Raw genomic sequence first — 21175 nt, forward strand, 5'->3', positions numbered from 1 at the left:
ATGGATCACTCGCGGAACACCATGTCCACGGCACAGTGGTTGAAAATGGCTGTTCTAAGGCCTTAGAAGGCATTGTGACGCCCATGGAGGCTACTCGTATCACCTACGGAGAGTCCATATTGGGCCAACCCTGCAGGTTCAGAACTTGCAGTTAATCAAATCCACTGATAATGAGGGCCCACTGTAATATGTGTGTGTACATTTGCTTGAGGCTGTGTGTGTGTGTGTGTGTGTGTGTGTGTGTGTGTGTGTGTGTGTGTGTGTGTGTGTGTAAGTTAACATCTCTGAATTCCTTTTGCCAGTTTATTTCTCTAACATGATGTCATTTTGTAATTGTTGAGGAGGGGATAGCTGCTCCTTGTTTGTTTGTGCTGAAATAGCCTTGCATTTGTTCCACTGAATTCAGCCTGTTGCATTTTGCCAGGGGAGTTGTTGCTTAATACACACTGCCAAATCTTGAATTGCAAGCTCATGTTCAGGAATATGACAAGAGGTTACCTGTTGCATTGCGTCATGAACTGATGGGGGGGGGAAGTTAAGCTGCTTTCAAGACATTTCAGGATTTGTGGTGGGCAGACATTCTGTGTGTGCATATCTTTATGTAACTTCTTTACTAATCTGGACTCATCATGATGCTATATTAGGGAAGTAATTATTCTTGCATTCAGATGAAGAAAGACTGGCTGCTGAGAAAAGATGCAGATATCCCAGACTTCTACCTTAATGCCTAGCCTCATTGTAAGATGCAAAATGGTAGATGAACTATGGATACCTTTGACTCTGGTACTTTCCCAGTTTGAGAAGCAACTATTTCTTAGCATCCTGAATATCTTTAGCATCCTTGTAATACCACTAGACAAACCCCTGTCAGCAGAATTCCCCATGGACACAGTTAAGTGGTTCTAACCATATTGCTAGAGGAGCAGCTTGTAAGAGGTTTCATGTTTGGTTTCTTTTAAAAATAAAAAATTTGTCCTTACATGTCAAATTACTTTCTAAAAAAAATCTGGCTTCAGAACTCTGTTGGCAGCTTATTGTTTCCTCAGCATTTGCCAACAGTGACTTCTGGCTCTGAGAATGACATGGAATTTTTACAAATAAGTGTCTGACTTCATGGGACATTTTAGACTTTAAAAAAATTCATATAGCTGTAAACCATGATAGGGAACTAAATTGCTGCTTGAGATAATTCAGGAAGCTTTAACTTAGTTCCTTGACTTATTTTCATGTTTGCTACTCTTTTGTGCATTCGGTGAACATGAGGAGTGGAACTGTGGTGAAAGGATCTAGGTGTACTTATAGGCTACCTGAACAGGGTCCCTTAAGATACAGCTGTATGGGCAGGGGCCCTGTTCAGGCATGTTATGCATATTCATTGATGGAACTGGAACTTATCACTGCACTGTCACCTCTCCCCATGTATGTGCTCACTGAATCTAGAAAACAGCAGCAGTGTAACATCTGGAAAAGGGCTGTGGAGTTTGCTTGGTTTTCCAAAAGTTTCCCTTGGGCTTGTGAATGGGATCCCAAGAACCAGTTCCTTGTTTTAAAGGTTGATCTAATAAATGGTTGTCTACTATACTTCTGCCAAAACATGCATGGAACTGCTGCAATGTGCATTTTTATAGAATGACTGCATCCATCCCACCCAAAGTTAGCAATATACAAATTATTTCAGATAGTAAAATATCATTCATAACCATCCATGTATCTGCAAGCCTGTTTCACTGTTTGTCCACCATCTTCCTTATGAAATTGTTCCTCATATGAACTCTATGGGAAGAATTACCATTGGAAAACAGAGAGGAGGAGGTGGTAGTTTGTAACACCTTTGCACAAGAGAATTGGAGAAGGCAGACACCCTCCCTGCTTTCTTGGAACTACACAAGGGAATCTCTTACAGTTTTCATGCTTTAGGAAGCCATCATGACTTTGGTGGCATAACGACAATTACAGTCCGTTATCTGTCTATCTCAATTATCTGTGAGTACTATGCAGATATTATGGTTTGGGGGGGGGGCTCGGTGGAACTACGAGAAAGCAGGTGAGCTGGTGCAAGAGAGGTATCTGCTGATTTGGTATCCACTAGTTTTTCCAGGAACCTAACCCTAGTGAATAAAAAGAACTAACTGTATGCTAATCTGCACTCTTTTCTGGGGTCTGTTTGCATCTTCTTTATGAAGTTTGGCGCACAAACCTAACTCCCAGGGCATCTTACATAACAGTATTGAGATAAAAGTAAAACAAAAAGGTAAGGATATAAATGGATTGGAGCAATAAAACAGCAGCATTAGAAAAAGAAAAAAATTGGTTAAAACCAGCATAGATGGCACTCTGAAAGAAAAGTAGTGCTTGCTTGGCACATAAAATACATTACATATGGTGTTGGGAGAGCCTCTGCAGGCATTCTGAATGTGGGGCAATGCAGCTGTAGAAAGGCCTTCTCAGTGCTCACCATGAGCAGAACTGCAAAAGGTGGTTGGAACTTGGTGGAGTTGCCTGTCTTGATCATTGAATCATTTAAGCACCTACTTAGCTGCTTTGTGGGTATAGGAGCACAGAGTCGAGACTGAATATGAATACCAGAAGTGGTCAGGAACCAGCCCAGCTACTCCATTGGCTCTGTTTCAGTGCTTCCCAAACTTTGTGGCACTGGCACCCACTTTTAAAATGACAACCTATTGCAACCCACTAGACAAAAAAATTCTAGACAGTCGGGGTCCTGTTCTTCCATGGCTGCTAGAGAGCTTACACATGGTATGTGTGTATAGACACTTGCTAGACTATCCCTAGAAACAGAGTTCAAGGACTGTTCCCCCAAACCTTTACAGTCATTCCAGGGTACCCAGAAGGCTTAACTGGAGAGCAAGATGTTCAACTGTGGCCTTCCAGGCCAGAAAAAAAGGCTGAAACTGGGTTCACACATGATCTATGGCATGTAAATTACTAGAGAAAATTGGAAAATGTGACATTTTAATTTGGGAGTATAAAGATTAGCTCATACCACAAGTTAGCATTCAAGTTAACAATTTTCTTCTGCAAACTGGGCAAGGGTGCTAGCGAAGTTGTGACTTTTAAAAAACTTCTGGACCTACCAAAAATCAGCTCGTGACCCACTGGTGGTCCCAACCCACAGACTGGGAAACACTGCTCTGTTTGATAAGCATTTTTCTAGTTAATGTAAAGCTTAAGAATTCAGTGTGAAATGCATGTTTCAGGGAAGGCTGGGTCAGCAAACAAGGTGTACATCAGCTCCCTGCCCTAATTTTGTACCATTTAGAGCAGTGGTTCTCACCCATTTAGCACCGGGACCCACTTTTTTAGAATGAGAACCTGTCAGGACCCACTGGAAGTGATGTCATGACCAGAAGTGACATCATCAAGCAGGAAAATTTTTAATATCCTAGGCTGCAATCCTACCCACACTTACCCTGGAGTAAATTCCATTTACTATCACTGTTCAAAGAATATACAGAGTAGCTTGTTAAAAGTACAGGTTTGTCGCATTTCCCCATATGCAGTCCCATACTATGACAGCATTGAGTCTTAATATATTAAAAATAATTTATTGAAATGAATGGGGACCCACCTGAAATTGGCTCGTGACCCGCCTAGTGGGTCCTGACCCACAGTTTGAGGAACACTGATTTAGAGATTTCAAATTAAAGAGATTTCTTAATACCTTCTTGTACAGTTTACCTGGTCATGTATTTGAAATGAAGATTCATGAAGTATGTAAGATTCTCTGCAATTATTCTCTGCAATTATGATGGAAAAGCTTGAGGATATTTTGCCTTGTTTTTGTCTTGTCTCAGCAGGTTTCATATTTGTCACTTGGTATTGCTAGGAAGGACATCTTGTTTACTGAATCAGAAGTTACAGGTTTCATAAGGTCAATTAGATTTGCTTCTTGAGATTTGTTGTCTTCTATAATAGATAAGTTTGTTCTGTAGTGTGTTTCTCCTGCAATTCTTTGTGATCCTCTCTATGAGCTATAATGGAAATATATTCTGACTACCCTAAGTTAGGTGATTCTACCTAATTATACACTGAGCATGTTCTACTCCTAACAGTATCATTCAGAGTTGTTTAACTTCCTTTGATGTTATTTCAGATAAAAGTTTCCATACTTTTTAGTGTATGTTAGCAATCAATGAATGGACACTCAGCTATTGGAGGAAAATTTGATTCATTGTGAATAACTGGAAATTTTTCCTAGCAGAACAGATGCATGTCACAGTTTCATCTGCATGCTTTTACAAATGACATGGAAATTAGAATTGATATCCCAGATAAACTCTGAGTTCCTCTCAGAATTGGTGATTTAACTGTGTGATATCGCAATCTTACCCACTTTGCATTTACTTCCTTTATAAAAAAAAAAGGTTGAGGGAATGTGCCTTTCCCAGAAATGTATTACTGACCCACAGCTCTCTGTGTGCAAGTCTTTACTGTAGTAAAAAGTCCTGTGAAACCCTGTTGCCTGTGGTAGCAGTTTCTACAACACTGCAGTGTGTTAAATCAAGTGATCTGTATTGCATCTTTCCTGAACATTTTTGTAACTTCCATTTCAAATTCTTAAGCAGCTTAGCTTCAGAGAAAGCATAGTCAGCGAAGGCATCTTTTCATTTTCCTGTATTTGTTTCTCTGTAGATCTTTCTCCTAATAGACGTCGATAGATTACGCCTGGCATTGTCTGGGAATTCAAGAGCTTTCAATAACAGACTTTTGGTTTCTTCTCATGTTTTGCCACCTGCATCCTTCCCTGGGAAATGTTGAACTTGCCAGATGGCCAAAACTGTGTGTAATAATAAACATATAGTTTGGACATGTGTATTTGTTTCTTTTTTCCCCTTTAAGTGCCAGCTGTGCAGGGGGGTGATTAGAACGCATTCTTTCTTCCCACTCCTTGGTCCTGATTAAAATTCCCTCTCTATCCCAGAAACTGCAAGTGGCTGTGGGGTGGGAGGGAGCTACCATAGGCACTGTTGACAACTTCCTTCCAGATGCCAGTAGCAGCTTGAGGAAGCTACTTTGGTCAAAATTGTCCAAAGGAGATTGTATTATCTCCTTTGAAACATGGTCCCACTCCTAATTCAGTGGCTCCACTCTCCATGATTGCTTTACCCAGTAACAGTAAGCTGGGCAGCCCAGGCCTAACCTGCGCTGGAACAGGCAGGCCTGTGCCATGTACAATGTAGGTAAGGAGGTGGCTGTAATGCAACTAGGATTAAGGAGATATTTATCCATCTCCCAGGCCAACCCTGCCCACTGGCCTGCCCCTCTCTCTGCCCAAAAATGTCCCCATTCTGTCCTCCTGCCACCCTCTCTAATTCCCCCACACTCGCCTGGTGCATACCTACGCTCTACCAGTTCAGATCCAGTGTGGGGAGACCAGCAGCCATCCTAGTGCCGCCCCAGCCTCCTCCAAAGTAGTTGAGAACATGCTTTATGGCACGTTTGTGGCACACCTGGGTCGGTGCAAGGGACTTGCACAGGCTAAGCATGTCCTGGATTGTGCTTTGAATTACCCAGAAAAACAATAAGGCTGTTTAATTACATGTTTAATGTAATATGTAATTTGGTTTTCAGCTTGTGGCCTTGCAGAATGGTTCCTGGAATGCCTTTGAGATGCTACCTTTTGAAAGAGAGCCTGGAAATAGTAACTGATATAAAATATAGGTATACAACATTAAGAGTGCACATCACCAGGGCGATGCTGACTGCATTGATGGCCACTTTGCTTCTGGGTCATATCTGGAATTTGTGACACTTAAATCACTAAATAACCTGAGTTTGGTCTATGTCATGGAAAAAGCGTTGTAACTTTGGATCATCTTTTTTTCTCCAGGCTCCAACCACAATTTTCTTTGTGGTGGCATTGCAGATGTGGAATACCCTATCCAAAGGGGCCACCAGGCGTGATAAATTGTTTTCACCTAAGCTTTCACGGTTGCTTGGTTGTGCTGCTGTCTCCTTTTTAGATACTTTAGTATCTTGAAATGGAACTGTTAGTCTAGGGTCTTCAGATGCTCTTGGAGAATGCTAGTGGTGGTGTGATATTGTATGTTTTATTTGTACGTCAGCTTAAGTGTTCTTTGGATAAAAGGTGGTAAAGAAATTTCTATAACCATAAATTAATTTAAATACCTCTTTCCTCTGCTACAAGGAAATCTACTGAAACCCCAAATCTACTGCCCCCCAAAATGAATCTTTGTTGAAAAAAATGGTGCATGTGTCAATCTTAGTACTATAAATCAGGAGAAGACTCTTTGAAAAATTTAAACTTTGTCAGAAAAGTACTTTTTCAATAAAGTGCCTGTATTCTTGAAACTGAAATATACCTGTCGCATATTAAATGCTTCTCCTTGCAGCGCCAACTAGAATGGGAGTGAATCGTCTTTCTGAGTTGCCATAAAAACACAGAAACCTGGAATGTTCACTTGCATTTGGCAATGTCTCCTAGAAAAATAGTTTGTTCACTTCACAAGGACTGATGTTGAGACATAATGTGTCATTTTTGTGTCAGCTTTTCACCATAGATGGTGCATACCACTACACTTACTTGTTCACTTGTAGTTTGGCTTTAGCAATGAGTGAACTTCTTTCCTCTAAGACAGAACTAGGATTTAACTTGATAAATTCGAACTTGCCTGTGCCCATGCATACCCATATTAGTCACTTTGTGTGTTCAGTAAAGCCCATGTCACATAAGCCTGTTTGTCCCAAAGTGTCACAAACTTGGCAATTTAATATCATATAGTCATATCATGTTTCATTTAGTCAAGATTCAAGCAGTTGTGTTGAGTTTGCAACCTGAGTTCAGAGTCCTCTGGTGACTCTGTTGTTGAATAGTTGTCGGAAACAGGGAGCTTCTTTCACTTTGAAAAGCCACCTTGCCTTCCCCTTGGTACTCCCACCAGCTGTTTCTTTTTAATCCACCTGCTGCCAGCATCCTCATAACAGCACAGAGGAGCGGTGAACTTACTGTTACTTCCGTGTTCCTTCTAGTTAACTATTAAGAAGCCAGATATTGCCAAATTGTAAGTGAGCAAGTACTGGAAGAAGTCGGCACTGAGAGGGAGTTTTCTTGGGTGCCTTTAGCTGTTGTTTGTGAAAGGTGTAATCCTGTGGACACAGGATGACTGGTTGTCAGGCTTTTGCTGCAGACTGGTGTTCCTTAAAATGGATTGGGGGCATCAGATACCGGGACGACAATTTGTGACCTATACGTAACTTTTCTTATTGGCACCGGGCCTTTGTGCCAGATATGTTCAGTTTTGTTAAGGATTAATTATCATGCAACCATATACATGCAACAGTATACAGCTGTGTAAGTTGATAAGCACGTTCTTGACTTCAAAAATGGGGTGTTGTCAAAAAGTGAGCATGCCACAATATGTTGCTGATGGACTGTTTCTGCAGCTAGACATGGAGAGAGAGTGCAGCTTTCTCTATGACGGACTTTTGCATATCTATCATACACATTCCCTTGAGAAAGAAAATGGACTTTCAAAATGTGTTGTGCATTCTGGTAAAACTTGAAAACTCATTTCTTGGTCAAGTCAGTTCCTTACACTGTTGGTTTTCCCCTTTAGCTGTTGTCCTGCTGTTGCCAAATAGTATGTTTCTCCTTGTAGTTCTGTTAAATGCACAAGCCCAACATGAGTTGGTGTGGCATAGTGGTTAGAGCCTTAGGATGGGATTAGGAAAATCTTGGTTCCTTGTCTCCACTCAGCTGCTTAATTCAGGGGATCACACTGGTCCAGTCACTGTCACTTGGCTATCGACCTTATGGAATTGTAAGGTTTGATCAAAATAACATCTGCTGGATTAAATGGGGAGGGGGGACCCTTGTGTCTTGCTCTAAATCTCTTGGAGGAAGGGCAAGAAGAAAATGCAGTTCTTCCAACAGATTTTAGCTCAGTTCATTCAGTCTCTTTTGAGTGATGCAGAAAAGATGCCTGTGTTGTGGCAATGTCAATTTTTTTCAACTTGTTCCAGAACAATTTGGACAGAATTTGAAAATAGGATACAGAAAAGTGATAACAAAGAGGTTGTTCTGAAGTGGATCTTATGAACTCTTAACTTTTTAAATACAAAATGTGTCAACTTGTTTTTTTTCTCTCAGAGTCATTTGATTTGAACTGAGAGCTAACAGGTTGTCACTTGTGTTTGAGCCATTCTGTGGTCAAGGCTGGTATTTGGAGCGCCCTGATTTGTGACAGGCCAGTCATCAGTTCTAGGACTTATATTGGACTGAAAGGGCAGGGCTGATTCTAGGGAGGACTGGACCACATCTGGCCATCTGCAGAAAGAAAGAACTTTAACAATAAACTCTACATTTTGTTCAAACCATTCTGTTCACACTCTCATTTTTTCATGCTTTTCCGGCACTCTGGCATCACCACTACAGGCTGTCTAGGCATGTCTTAATCATGGACTTCCCCTAAGGATACTATGAACCAAATATGCAAAGATGTATTACTACACAACTTATTAGTCTCATGGTTTCCTTTCATAAATGACTGACGCACCCCCCCCCCCAATCAGTATTGGGATATATATAACTATACTGGAAGTGATGCTGTTTCTATTCATTTTTAAAAATGGTCTAAAATACATTACAAGTTCAAAGTGTATTTTGACATCGTATAAAAGATTATTTATACATTTTTGCAAGTCATCTGGTCTTTCCCCATGCAGACTTCTTATGCTAGGATGTTTTTATCACAGGGATGCTAAACCCCTACAGAACAGTACAAATTACCTTAACAACGTTTACTATATTTACTTAGACCAAAAAGTATTCATTAGCTGGACAGGGACCCGTATCTGACCCTGAAAGGATGGCCGTACTGACTCTTTATTCCCTAACAATGACTTTATTGCTTCATATACTCCTATACTTCTGCTGGGCATCAGCAATGAAAGGGCAACTGTGGCCCAACTGTGATCTTTCTTAGATCCTGAATGTCATATTGTTGTCTTGACTAATGAGCACTAGTTAATTAAGGGCAGAGTGAAGAAAGAGAACCTGTTCTCTCTAGAAGGAGTTGCAAAATGGAAAATATCCACGGAAAAGGAGCAGCAAACTTGAAACTAGTTGTGTAATTTTCCAAAAAAGGAAATCAGTCTTGTGTGCCACTTTTTGGCAGTTCTCCTCTTATCTGTCTTCTCAGTATTGCCAAAAGACTGCTGTTGTGTGTAAAGACCACAGAGGAATAGCTTGCATGCAGTAGCATCTGGAAGGCTTTGCTGATAAATTCTCATTGGTGTAAATAAAAATGTTCGTTCATTTCAACTGAATTTAAAAATAATAGACAACTGAACCGCTCATCTTGCATACATACATCTTAAATGTAAAACATACGTGTTACAAATGATAACACTTAATTTTTTTTTGTGCATGCAAGTCTAGGAAAAAACCTGATTCAGTCTTGAAATGCTTGCAATTAATTGCTAAATAGTGCTAGACCAAATAAAACCATTATAAAACACGAGTTGGACAAAAATTTAAATCGAGTATTAAAATACATCAAGTGATGGCAAATACAGGTGTACCCCAGTATCTGTGGTTTCGGTATCCACAGTACTGGGAAGCCCTTTAAAAGATAGGGAACACAAAGGGGAATGTTAAAAATAGCTTTTTTTTTCTTATCGCAGCGAAATTGCTGCATTTTCAGGGCTCCTCCTTTCCCCCAATGTCCCTCCAGAATGCATCGTGACCAGGAAGAGAATGCATCATACTGTATTCTGAGACTAAGTTGGAGGAAGAGAGCAGTCTTGGAGTGACCACGAAGAGGCTGCAGGCAACTTGGAAGGCTGCCTGTAGCCCTGAAAACAAAGCCATCTCGCTGTACTAAGGTAAAAAGCTGTTTTTAACATTCCCATATGTTTTAAAAGGCCCTGAAAACAAAGCCATCTCGCTTTAATAAGGTAAAAAGCTGTTTTTAACATTCCCATATATCTTTTAAAAGGTTTCCTTGGTACCTGCGGATAACTTGAAACCATGACTAAAGAATCTGCAAATACTGGGGTATGCTTGGAGTATACTTTCCCATCATTTGACGTATCTTCCTAGGATTGAGTGAGAGACCTGGTTTGTGTTAAGTGTGCAGGTCTTCAGAATTAAACAGTTGCAGAAGATGAGCCATCAGAAATAAGAGAGGACTGAAACACTCAACGCAATGATTAAAATTTTTATTGAATTTTAAGCAATTTTAATACTTGCTTTTAAAATGTTTAATCCTTAAACTGATGGTGTGCCTTGACAATTTTAGTGTCTCAGGGCCCAATCCTATCCAACTTTCCAGCCCTGGTGTAGCTGTGCCAATGGGATTTGTGCTGCATCCTGTAGTGGGAGAGTAGTAGACGCCTCCCAAAAGTAAGGAACATTTGTTCCCTTGCCTAGAGGCTGCACTGAAGTTGCACCAGGGCTGGAAAGTTGGATGGGATTGGGCTCTTAGTGTGCTATGAGATGAAAGGGGTTGAAAATTGCTGCTCCAGAATTTTCTATGAAGAATATTCTCATTTTGTTGAGTAACTTGGGTTTTGGATGTGAATTTTAAGCTGTTTTTGTTCTGTCTGTAGGTTAAGTGTCAGTACTTGACAGCATCAACTTGGAACTGTTCATTTTTCTGTTGCCTTTTCATCTCTGTTCAAACGTAGATGTCCTTGTCCTCTTCCGTTATACAGGTAAGTTGCGGTGTTGTTGCAAGGCTGTCATAATACTGATTAAAGTGATTAAAGTTTGAATTATGGCTGTAGCCCTGGTTCTCGCGTTACTAAAGTAGCTGCATGATTGTAGCTGCTTTGGTGATGCAGCCCATGATACTCAGCTAAAATTTAGATGCAGGATTTGTGTGGGTAATGGATTACTTTGATAGTAGTCCTAAAATTATTCAAAGTGGAGAACAGCTTGTTTGGGGTTCCCATTGTTTTCCAATCCTAGCCTGTGAATTCATGACAGATTTCCTATATCTTCTACAAATTCAGGTTTGAATGGAACTGGAAGGTAGGATTAGAATTGGAAATATTCTTAACAAATTTTGGTGTCTGGGCCGAAACAATGAAGTATAGTGTAAACCAAATGCACATTATTCCTCCTAAGGAAATTCTAATGTATCATGTTGGGAATTCCTAAGGAAATTCTAATGTATCAAGGGAATTCTAATGTATAATGTATCATGTTGATCGTTTGTTACTGCAAAAGAGAAATGTCAGTTTACAAATACTAAAGAAAAAAACACTCTGGTTGTTTCTGATGCATTACGTTGATGCTGATGGATGTCTCTTAAAACAATTGTTGAGCACCTCAGTGCAGAAACATAATGAGGATTATTTCACTGTCTTTTTGGACCTTTATCTGTGAACATGATCTGATCTTGGGAAACTTACAATCCGCAGATATTTTTAGTTGGTGAGGACATTCACACAAATGCTTTAAAAAGTTGATTCAGAAGCAATGAACACTAGGTTGGGCAAGGTCCACAGTTATAACTTAATGGTAGAGGTATTTGAAAATGGAATTTTTTTCACTTCAAAGTAAGCCCATTGTGTTCAGTAAGGCTGTAACCCTGTCTTACTCACTGGAAACAAACACTTCTACTTAATGGTATAAAACCCACCACTTGACTTTTTACCTGTGGAAAAGGTTAATTTGAACTTCAGGAAATTACCATTTAAAATTAAAGTAAGGATCCATAGAAGTCCAACTACTGAATCAGTTTATAGAATTACACGATGAGTGTGTGGTGTTATAATTTTCCTTTGAATAAGCACAGTCTTACTAGATTTGCATTGCTGGTGACTAATTGCCACTTTTTTCTCTCTTGAAATACAGCCTTACTATTATTACTACAAACATAATGGATTTTTCTAGGGATGTAGGGGTCTTTTCTGCACTGTAAAATCACTTAATCAGTGTAATGTTGAGAGAGGGAGAGGGGATCTTGACACAGGAGTGCTGGTGGACTTCCCTGGAGTACTTAGCTAGCTCTTGATGAATATGGAATGTGAGACTTAAGAACCATCTCAATGGATCAGACTATTTTATGTTCATAAGTGTACCAGAACACCATTAGCATCTCTTCTCTTATACTACATGAGATTTCGTAGCCAGAGCTTAATAGGCATAGCAGGAAAATAATTAAAACTTCTTAAAATCTGCAACCGGAAGTGGTGATGTTCCATTCTCAGGATTTCCTTTTGGAATATAATGCAGTTAGCCTGCGTCTTATGTGCAATTGACTTGCTGAATTAAAGTATATGTACTCAACCCCCCCCAAAAAATAGAGAACAGCAGTTCCGTGCACCATTCATCTTACTCTGTTTATGTCCCTGAGCAAGCCTGAAATTGGAGAACGAAGCTGCTGTCCCCTCAGGCTTCTCAGTTCCCATGTTTCATATTATGCTTTTCATTCTTAAATAGACAGTATGTATTTGTTACATTTAAGGGAGTTTCACCTATACACAATTTTGGCTTAATATGCCAACCTTGGAACGTAACCCTCATGAAAGATGCCTGCCGACTGTATTTTAACATAATGAATTACTTATTCACATTTTAAGCTCATTTTGTATTGATGCAACTTCCCTTTTTTTTCTTTTTACTTTTAACAATACAGTCAAAAATATCTGTCCTCTTATGACAGCTGTGGACATAATATATCTGGATTTCAGGAAACCTTCTGACATGGTTTTTCACAAAATCCTGGTGGATAAGCTGGTGGGATTTTTATTGACTTTATTTATACCCCCACCTTTCTCCCTGAAGGGACCCAAGGCGGCGGGATGTGGGCTAGATGATGCTCCTGTTGGGTGGACCTGTGGTTGGTTGACAAATGGTACTCAAGAGTACTTGTCACCAGCGCCTCATTCATTGGGAGGGAAGTGATGGGTTGGGTACCTCTGGGCCCAGTGGTGTTCAGTATCTTTACAAGTGTCTTGGATGAGAGAGTAGATGCTCATCACATTTGCAGATAGCACCAGACTAGAAGGAATGCCTAATACCTAGGCCTAGAGGACAGGAATAAGATCTAGGTTGACCCTTAACACAGAGGTTCCCAAACGTTCTCAGTTCACAGTGCCCTTAGTGTGTCAGTAACCTTTTCATGGTGCCTAAGGCCAAAAGAAATTCCTTCCCTTTATTAAGTATCTAGGTTAGTGATGTAGTCAAAAGTACCAGTAAACAAAAACATATCTCAAACGTCTGAGAACATCATTGCAAGAAATGTAGTTTGATCTAATGTAACACAGTTGGAACTGTGAAATATCTTGAGCTTGTAGTTCATGCTGTGTCCAACAGATGTTGAATATCATTGTGTTTTCCTCAAAAATTTAAAGTACCTGTGGCATGCCCGTGAGTTAGCTGCAATGTCCCAGGGTACCTCTTGGGCCTCTTCAGCCTAGAAAAGAGACGCTTGAGGGGGGACATGATTGAGACATACAAAATTATGCAGGGAATGGACAGAGTGGATAGGGAGATGCTCTTTACACTCTCACATAATACCAGAACCAGGGGAAATCCACTAAAATTGAGTGTTGGGCGGGTTAGGACAGACAAAAGAAAATATTTCTTTACTCAGCATGTGGTTGGTCTGTGGAACTCCTTGCCACAGGATGTGGTGCTGGCGTCTAGCCTAGACGCCTTTAAAAGGGGATTGGACAAGTTTCTGGAAGAAAAATCCATTATGGGGTACAAGCCATGATGTGTATGCGCAACCTCCTGATTTTAGAAATGAGTTAAGATGAGTTAAGATTTCATTTTAGAAATGAGTTAAGATAATGCCAGATGCAGGGGAGGGCACCAGGATGAGGTCTCTTGTTATCTGGTGTGCTCCCTGGGGCATTTGGTGGGCCGCTGTGAGATACAGGAAGCTGGACTAGATGGGCCTATGGCCTGATCCAGTGGGGCTGTTCTTATGTTCTTATGCATGGTTTGGGAACCATGGTCTTAACAGGATGGAAAACTGGGCTGATGCAAACCAAATGGACTTCAACAGGGATAAATATAAAGTGCCTTTGCTTTTGGGTAGGACAAATCAGCAACACATATGTCTGGGGATACTTGCCTGAGCAGTAGTATGTGTGAAAAAGATGTAGGTGTTTTAATGGCCTATAAACTAAACATGACCCAGTATTACAATGTGGCAGCAAAGAAGGCTAATGGGATTCTAGGCTGCATCAATGGAAGTATAGTATTGAGACTGAGAGAGGTGCTGCTTTAGTCAGACCCCATCTAGAATATTGCCACAGTTTAAGAGGGATATTGACAAACTGGATTGATGAAGGTGAGGGTGACTAGGAGGGTGAAGGGAGCTGGCCAGGTTTAGTTTCAAGAAAAAACAGTTAACAGGAAATGTAACTTCAGGGCTCTCATGCAGAAGATTGAGCAGACTTATTTTTGATTACTCTGGATGGTAGGGCCAGAACAAATGGGTTTAAATGACAAAGGAGATTTTGATTAACCCATTTCTGCCCAGCCCACAACATTTGATCTCTGTTGCATATATGCAACATTGGGCAGAAATGGCTTAAACATTAGGAAGAACTTCCTGATGATGTGAAGTGTTTGGCAGTGGAACAGTCTGCCTCAGAAGGTGGTGGACTAGTGTTTCTCAACCAGTGGTATTATTATTATATTATACTCTATTTTTACCCCGCCTTTCTCCCCGAAGGGACTCAAGGTGGCTACCGCTGGTGATACTCGAAGTGGTGTCTGGTGGTACTTGCTGGACCCCTGCTGTCTGGTGGCGAGACCAGGAAAGTGACACAAGAAGCAGTGGTAGGAAGTTCCAATGCATGTTTTTCCATGCTTGTAAAAGCCCTCCCATCCATCCTGAGCCTCTTACTGGTTTTGGGTCACATCTGACCTCCCAACCCAGAATTAACTGGCAATGATGTCATTGCCAGTTACTTCCAGTGATACTTTGAATAGGTGAACCATATGAAGTGGTTTGGCAGAGGAAAACATTTAGAAACACTATAGTAGACTACTGTTGGAGGTCTCTGGCTGCCCATCCTCTGCCTAAATATTGGGGATTTTGTAGTTGGGAGACAGCATGCAGATGATAATCTTGAAATCCTTTCCAGCTCTATTATTATACAGTGTAGCATCAGAATATAATTCATATCCTTCTGGGCTCCATCTGTTCCTCCTCTCACACACGCATGCACACACACCACCTTGACAAAGTCTTTATACTGGCTCCTCTTATCTTAAAAGACATACCAGTGAATTTTTCTGGCTGCTTTCTGGAAATCAATAGGCAGTATATCCATCTGATAAAATGGAACCCTGAGTTGCTGTGTATATCCAGCTTCCTAATTTGTCCAGCCCTTGTGGACTGCTCATTATGAATTCAAATCTTTGCCTCTGTGAACAGCCAATTGAAAAAGAAAACATAACACCTACCAAATGGCAGTATTTTACCGCATTCCCTGTTGTACCTAGTTGTTCAATTTTGTTTGTCAAAATACAGCAGTTTGGATGATGTGTTTCAGCAGGTTCTCCGCTATAAATCTGTTTCTTCTTTTGAATCTTGAAACCTGTTCTTTGCTGGCCCTGACATTCTGTGCTCATCTAATTCTCCTTAAATTGTAGACCATTTCTTGCATCACCTTCTCTTAGTAACCTTCTCTTTCCCAATTTACGTCATATTCAGGATTGGAGAAACTTGTTAATGCCACACTTATTTCTCTTGGTGATCTCATCTTCTCAGGTGAATTCTCAACAACCTCCTGTGATGATTCTCTAAATCAGCCACTGACCTTCCTATCTCTTCTCAGGGCCAAAATAGACACTATACAAAATTCAGTGCCTCTATTTCCTGGTTTCAAATAAACATCAAGGACAGCCTTGGAAGATTGCAGTTGGGGATAGAACATTGTGTGTGTGTGTGTGTGTGTGTGTGTGTGTGTGTGTGTGTGTGTGTGTGTGTGTGTGTGTGTGTGTGTGTGTGTGTGTGTGTGTGTGTGTGTGTTGTAGATTGGCATTCCTAAGGAAGGATTGAACACAACTTTTTTTCTCTCTCTCTCTCTGTAAAGGGACTCTTGTCAACTGAATAAAAATGATTGGTTAATCATATGAATCCTAATCAGTGTACATATTAATAAGAAAATGGGGATTTCTTAAAAACCCCAACAGGGAGAAGGCTAGCCAACCCATTCCCTTTTCTCTCCATTTCAGGTCTGACACAATCACACTGTTACTCACCAGCTCCTCTAGCATTTTATCCTAGGTTCCAGTGAAGCACATGTTTTCTTCTCTGAAAGACCAGAGAGATGGTGGATCTTCAGTTATCCAAATTTAATTGGAATGAAATAAGGCAATTGCAGTGGAGGACTTCAAAGCAATTAAGCAGTGGCACATCAGTCTGATCCCCAATAAACTAATTTAATTAACTGCACCTTTAAGCCTCTGGAAATCATATAGCTGTCCTTGTTGGCCAATTCTGCTTTATACCTGACTGTGTCTATGCATGTCCTCTAAAATTTTTATGTCTCTTTTGCTTTCCCAACCTGCACTTTTTAAAATTATGCTTTGCCAAACGTAATGGTAAAGAAATTTCAGGGTGGCAAGGTCTGGAAAACAGCTGGGGATATTGGTGGTATCCACTAGATATGAAGTGCTGGGTATAACACAAACCTGATGTAAATAGATACTGCAGTCTTTTTCCAGTTTTCATGGAAACTCTTGCTTCAGTGGGATCTTTGCTTTTTTAAAAGTGCTATACAGCTCACTGTTTTAACCAGAGTTAGGAAAATTATGACTCCTGATACCTTGCCATGTGTGATAGATCAGTGGGAAAATTGAGGCAGCTTTGTTTAAGCACAACCATATTTTTTCCACAACATAAAATAGCAAACGGATCCACAGCAAACAATAAACCTAAATTTATTTCCTTGGTTTTAGCTATTTGGAATGTAAGTTTTACATCCATAAACAGTCATATATTGTCTTGAACTTATCTGGTTCATCTTAAATGGGCATAAATCAGGAGTGTGCTCCCATTACAGTACGTTTATAAAACTAGTGTTATAGAACCAGGAGCCTCTGCGTTAAATGTGACAATGTTTAATTTGTGGCAGCTCAATAGCCAATGCTTCATTTTGACTCACATGCCCCTTTCCCCCCCAGAAATGACCGTATGCTAGATGTCAAATATATCTGGATTCTGTACAAGGTAATAAGACAGGTATATATTGGATTTTAATATCAAGAAACAATTCACTTTCATTTCTCTTAATTCTTCCACTAAGCACTCCTGATTTATGTGCATCCAGCAAAGAATTAATCTTAAACAAGGTTAACCAAAGTAGGGCACCAGATAGTAAGTGTGTGGGAGGCTAGTGCATGAATGGGGAATTCACAGGTTTTAGGACTTGTTATTCAGTGAAAGAGGCTGGAAGCGTATTACATAACATGAAATTTGCTGTGACATGAGGGTAGAAAGCAAGGAACTTGAGTAGAATATAGTTGAATGTCTAGACCAGTGATTTTTAACCTTTTTCATCTCATGGCACACTGACAAAGCACTAAAATTGTCAGGCACACTGACAAGGCACACCGTCAATTTTTTGACAGTTGACAAGGCACACCACACTGATAGCAGGGGCTCATGTTCCCAAGTGGCCCTACTGACAAATGATCCTTCCCCCAACTCCCATGGCACACCTGCAGACCATCCACGGCATACCAGTGTGCCACAGCACAGTGGTTGAAAATGGCTGGTCTAGACTGTGTTGTGGTATGATGATTGAGAGTCCATACACAAAACAGAGGAGGAAGTTTGATTGTCTTTGAGAGGGGATTGACACATGATCTACCTTATTTGCTAAACATAAGCTTTGATCTCTTCTGTGTGAGTTCTTATAACTTTTTGCTACTGTTTGTTTTTATTAAAATACTTTTATCATATCTCCTCCTTTCCAAAATTCCACAGAGTGACTAAGAAACAGTAACATGGTCACAGCACATATATGAAACAAAAGCCAACCATGTTTGTTTTTATTAAAATACTTTTATCATATCTCTTCCTTTCCAAAATTCCACAGAGTGACTAAGAAACAGTAACATGGTCGCAGCACATATATGAAACAAAAGCCAACCATGTTTGTTTTTATTAAAATACTTTTATCATATCTCTTCCTTTCCAAAATTCCACAGAGTGACTAAGAAACAGTAACATGGTCACAGCACATATATGAAACAAAAGCCAACGATTCATCAAAGCATCAACATACCGTTAACACCAGCAGTTTAGATAAATGCATGTCATACACGTTCCACAGTAAGCTGGAACAGCACAGCCTTGTCTAAAAGACTACAGGAAGGAAGCTGGGTGCGCATCCTTAAGGAAAGAGTTCAGCAGTGGCACCAGCACTGAACAGGTCCTGCTTCAACTGCCTACTTTGTTTTAGGCAGAGTAGGCACATGGAGCTTCTCTGAGTAAAATTTTAGTGTGGGTAGAATCGTATAAGAGAAGACAATTCCTTATTATAGTATTGTCAGCATGCCAGGCTGTCTTGGGTGCCCTTTGAGGAGAAAGGCAGGGTACAAATCAAATAAGCATTGTGTGGAACACTCAAATGAGATAGCACCTTATGGAGTGGTAACTCATTCTGAGAGTTCAGTCTGTTAACCCAGCACAGGCTCAGTGCACACTAGGTGCCTGTGCTGCTGGTGTCTGTCACACATGTCCTGTAGGAGAAGCTGCATAACTTTACCCTGTACACAAGACTAGGCTTGGCTTTTCCATCCGTCAATAATGAGCAGCAATTTACTGGTCAAGAAGCACCACATATTGTCCAATAATACTAATTATTATTTATGCAAACTTGTACCCGAGGTACTAAAGGGATCAAGCAGTTCTTGACTCTTTTTATTTTGGACTGTCGGGGATAGCATAAACAGCTACACGTGTTCTTTAAAATGAAATGCACCATGAATAGCAACTGAATAAAGATGCGAAGTTAACTTTTGAATGTGGTTGTGGTTATACTGTCGGGCAGGATGCCCTGCTCCTGAATGAAGAACGTGAGACTTATAGAAAGACTGTGGGTAAAGGAGCTCCCACTCTTGCCTTTCACCATTGGATGATAGCACGATGCCCATGGATGTGTAGAAGAGGATGCATGAGTCATTTAGAACTAGCAGAAAATGTGCTCACAAGCAGTTCCAAGAAAAAGAATAGAAATGAATGAGTAAGTTTACAACGAGAGGGAGAGAGCGATTATGGAGTTGTTGTCTTTTTACTAGATGTGATTTGGTGTGCCTCTGAGATTGCTTACTAGGCTGGGAGTCAGATGAGGCTGCTGGAGAGGCATGAAATAGCAGCAAATTAATTTGACATCCAGCTCTTTTATAAGAAGATCTTGTTACACTGTCTCTTGTGGATTGGCCGGCCTTTATCTAAGATCAAGGCTTTCTGAGTTGACTGTAATGTAGAAATGAAACAGAAGAGAAGGCCAGTAGGGAGGGGGGGGGTGTTGCATAGATATAAACAAGAGGTAACCAGGGCATGGTCATAAGACTTTGCAGTATGGTCTTTGATAGACAGCTGCTATAGTTTAATGAACACCATTGTTTCATTCTTGAACAGAACATGTACAACTGGTCACAGTTTAAAAGAGTTGACTACAGCCAATATCTTGCCCTCCTAGTCTGTGATGATGCCTTCTCTGAGGAACATTGAGGCTGAATGAGGTGAGGGAATACCTTTCCTCATAGGAATCTGTTAGAGATAATTGGGCAAAACACAGAGATAGCAGAAGCGCAAACCGGCAGCTGCAGTGTGTGGTGCTCAGAGCACAGGGAAGAACGCCAAAAAAAGGGAGGCAAGACCCAGGGAAGTACCAACACCAGAGTCTATTTACACGCAGTATTTACAAGTAGAAGGCAGTTCCAGAAATCGACAAGCAGAGGCAGTCCAGCAAACGGTCCAAGTAGTCAGCAAATCGGGTATCAGTCCAGCAGAGATTCATGCAGCAACTCACTCCTACAACTCACACAGTTGGAGTGTGCTTGTTGGACTTTTATACTCCTGTCAGCCAATGGGAAAGGCCATGACCTCATCACTGAGGAATGTCATTGCATCATCCTGGGTGGGGATAGCATTAGCTTTTCCCATCTCTCCTTGTTCTGTACAGTGACTCAGCACTTTGCCCTGATTGGTCCTTGCCTCATTGTCTGACAGGTATGCTTACATTTGCTTACACGCAGCAGCAGTCTGGTAGGCCTGCCTTATCCAGCCACCAAATTGCCTTACTGTATGGGCACATAGGCAGCAACTGTTACCCTGCACATGCCCAATCTCGTCTGATCTCAGAAGCTAAGCAGGGTCAGGCCTGGTTAGTACTTGGATGGGAGACCGCCTGGGAATACCGGGTGCGGTAGGCTTCTACCATAGTCTTTCGAGACTGAAGGTTGCCAACCAACAACATGGGGCACATATTGTAACAGAATCCTTTTGGCAATATGCTTTCAGAAGTATCCTCTTTTAGTGGTTCTTCCAACCATCAGACCAGGAACTGCTTTAACACTGATGACTTTTAACTCGTAGCTGAATGCCTGAACTGTCTCAGTTGAGCATCATGTTTAAGTAATAGATGCTCTGTCTGGTGGCTATCCCATGTGTGCAGGTAATCACTTGATATAGCAGTAGTTGAGTATGGATATGCACCAGTTCACACATAAAAGCAAGAAAAAAGGTGCTTCGAAATCCAAGCACTTCATTGTGTTCAACATTTGTATATATGTAGTGGTACCTTTTTGACGCGCAGGAACTCACCGTTACACCCACCATAGCAACACCTCACTAAGATTATAAAACAGTAAAAACCAGCATTTATTGAAGACATTTGAGTCGCTTCATCTGCCACTTATTCCTACTGAGGAAGTTGTTATATGTAGTTTAAAAATCTAGTTCATTTCAGTCCACTCTCTTGTAGTGGCTTGCAACTTAAAATCTATAAAAATTGGAAAAATGGAATTAAATTTTTATGTTAAATATCAATGCTATATTAGTGCTAGCCTATGAACATTTACTCAGAAGTTAGTCCCAGTGTTTTCAATCAGATCTGCTCACTGGAACTTACTTCCATGTTACCTTACCTACGCATCCCTAGGATTGAGCTACACGAGCTATTTGCAAAGTAACCTCCCTTTGGC

At 40.7% G+C, this 21175-nt stretch overlaps 1 protein-coding gene across 1 annotated transcript in view; it reads left to right on the forward strand.

The window, feature by feature from the left end:
• TRAF3 (TNF receptor associated factor 3) overlaps nt 1–21175 on the forward strand; it is a 95087-nt gene that overhangs the window by 35424 nt on the left and 38488 nt on the right. The window contains exon 2 of the mRNA XM_066612283.1: nt 10594–10698. The gene's annotated coding sequence lies outside the window, so the exon portion shown is untranslated. The remainder of the gene's footprint in view (nt 1–10593; nt 10699–21175) is intronic.

The sequence above is a fragment of the Tiliqua scincoides genome, chromosome 1, assembly GCF_035046505.1.
Source record: "Tiliqua scincoides isolate rTilSci1 chromosome 1, rTilSci1.hap2, whole genome shotgun sequence".
In the NCBI taxonomy this organism is placed as follows: domain Eukaryota; kingdom Metazoa; phylum Chordata; class Lepidosauria; order Squamata; family Scincidae; genus Tiliqua; species Tiliqua scincoides.